Below are 2,822 nucleotides of genomic sequence, written 5' to 3' on the forward strand. Positions count from 1 at the left end.
GTTTGTTCTGTTCTGTGTATATTTTATTCTGTCTTCTCTTTAACAGCTCCCTAGAATTTGTGTGATCTTCCTATGTCCTTTGACCCCACTTCTAACCTTTCTCTATCCTATCTATCCCTCCCCAACTCCTTCTAAATCCCCATCCTGAAGGGTAAAGTTGCTATGTTGAAGAGGTTGTTCACTATAAGCATGTTTTGGGCTGGTCCTCAATTTTAATTTAACTCACATAATTAAAGGTGAGAGATTAATAATGACACAAATTGTCATTTTCTAAGCTGTACTTGATGCTATTTTGTTGCTGACTGTATTACTTGGGTTAAGTAGTTGTGATCAATCTAATCAGTTGTTTTCTCTTGTATAATGAAAATGAGTTTGCCTCAGAGACATGAGAGACTCAAAGCCTAAAAACCAACTGTATTTGGAAGACTGAAGAATCAACCCAGGAATTAACCAAGGACAGTACCAATGACAAAAATAGAAATGAGAAGGCATTTAAACAAGACACAAACACACTTTTCCACTCAGGGGCAGTATATGTGATATGTCAATAGACTAGATGCAGAAGTAAAAAATCAGAGTCCAGTTGTCTTAAGGAAAACACAAAAAAAAAAAAAAAAAAAAAAAAAAAAGATAAATGAGGCTCTAGAAAAATTCAAAACAGAAATAATCTCCCAGATAACCACAGAGATGGTGAGAAAAATGAAAGACATGATTAGATAAAAAATAGATGAGCTCAGGACCATGATGGAAACCATGAATGCCCAGAGTAGGAAAGAAATGGAAACCTTGAATGCCCAACATAGGAAAGAAATGGAATACATAAAACAGATTCAAACCGATATCCAAGAGATTAAACACGCCATTGAAAGCATTCACAGCAGAATGAATGAATGTGAAGATAGAATTTCAGATATAGAAGATAGGATTGCAGTCAGTGACCATGAAAAGAGAGATCTCTTAAAAACAGTAAGGGATCATGAGAAATCGATCCAACAACTCTTAGATGATGCAAAGAAGAATAATATAAGACTGATAGGAATCCATGAAGTAGCAGGAGAAAGTACAAATGACAAGAAAGGAAATAAGGGAAAAGAAAAATGTGAAAAAAGGAAAAATGGAAACAAAGTCTTTCTAAATAGAAGAAGGTGAAGGGGGTGAAGGGAGGGCAAGGGTATGAGGAAAAAATAAGAAACAAGACATGTCATGTAAAGGTACAAGATCCCAATGATCAATGTAATTGTATTGTTTGCTTTAAATGTACCGATAAACTTAATGGGAAAAAAAAAAAACCCTGTTCCTGAAAGTTCACATTTCCAACCTGCTCTGCCCCATTCTGGTTCTGAAATAGGGCCAGAACTAAGCTGTTTCCCAGCCTCTTTCAGCCTCCATGAAGCCTAGGGTTGTGTGCACACCCTTTCCACACTGCAATGACAGTTTTACTTATTTCAGGAGATCTTCTAGCCCAAGTCCTAGGTGCTATCATGGGCAACCATGTCACTGGCCTAGCCAACTAAGCCCTGGGCTCCCTGTTGACCATGAGGTCAGGTAAGCTAGGAGTGAGTGTACTGGTGGTGCCTGGTCAGGGGATGCTGCTCACCAGGGTCCCCCTCTGAGCTGGGCAGGTCAGTCACCATCTATGCCCAGGCTACGCCATCCAGAAGTGGGGGTCATGGCAAAGTAGAGAGGCCCCTTAGGTTCTGAGACTGTACCCTGGCACCTCACTCTAGATCTCTATTGGGTAGGGAGGTGAATCACTTTCTATTCCTGCCTGGCCTCCCACCAGAGGACAGCAAGTGGCAGCAGAGGGTGGGGGATATTGCTCAGCCCCAGGACACTGAGTGGAGGAGCAGTGGCCAGAGGGACCCTAAGGAGGCCAATTCTGGAATGGGGGGTGTGCTCCCTCCTGTCCTGCTGGCTCAGGAAGCCACTGCCCTCCCCAGCAAGGGCCCAGGCAAGGGCAGGGGCAGAGTAAATAAACCTAGCTCTGCCTCTTCTTCCTAGGAGCTCTGCTATGCCAACACCCACTCCTAACACCTGCAGACCATTGTCATCTTTCTCTCCTGTGCTGAGAGCTGCACCTGAGGAAGTGGGCAGGTAAGCAGGGCTGCCCTTGCTCTACGAGGCTGAGTGGTCTCCTGGCCACCAGCACTGGGGTATTTGACAGGTGGAGGGCCCAGGGAGCCCGGCTGGTGGAGGTAGAGGCCCTGTCTCCAGCTGGCATCTGCATTCCTTCAGGGCCCCTTCTTTCCCCTTTGCTCCCCCAGGGTTCTCTGTCCAGTGCACCACAGTGCAGAGCCCTGCTGAGGGCACATTGCTGCAGGATCCCTCTCCAGGTTCAGGAGCTCAAGAATGTGAGAAGAGTAATGTACAAATGAGCCAGGCGTGGTGGTGCATATCTGTAATCTCAGCACTTGGAGGCTGAAGCAAGAGAATCACTGAGTTTGAGGCCAGGGCTGCATAGTGAGGTCAAAGCCATCCTGAATTACATAGGAGACCCTGTCTCAAAACAGCAACAAAAAGTAATACACATAAATGCATGGTGTCAGCAGGGGGCAGGTGCCTTCCCATGTTCCTCCCTCTTGGGCACAGACTTGCTTCTGTGCTCCTACATTCCTGACTCCTGAAAACTTCACAACACCTTATTAACTACATTTTACATTGAACAGATTGAAACAGACAGAGGTTAGGTAATTTGCCCCAAACACCAGATCTGGATTTAACCCAGGCCCCAGCTGCTTCTCGGCCTCCTACAGCTAACCCAGTAGGGCAGGGGCTCCACCTACTGGGCATTTCAGGAACTGCTCTGTACGTCCAGGACCTTG

Source organism: Fukomys damarensis, unplaced genomic scaffold, assembly GCF_012274545.1.
Source record: "Fukomys damarensis isolate Sample0158 unplaced genomic scaffold, DMR_v1.0_HiC HiC_scaffold_13, whole genome shotgun sequence".
NCBI classification, from domain to species: domain Eukaryota; kingdom Metazoa; phylum Chordata; class Mammalia; order Rodentia; family Bathyergidae; genus Fukomys; species Fukomys damarensis.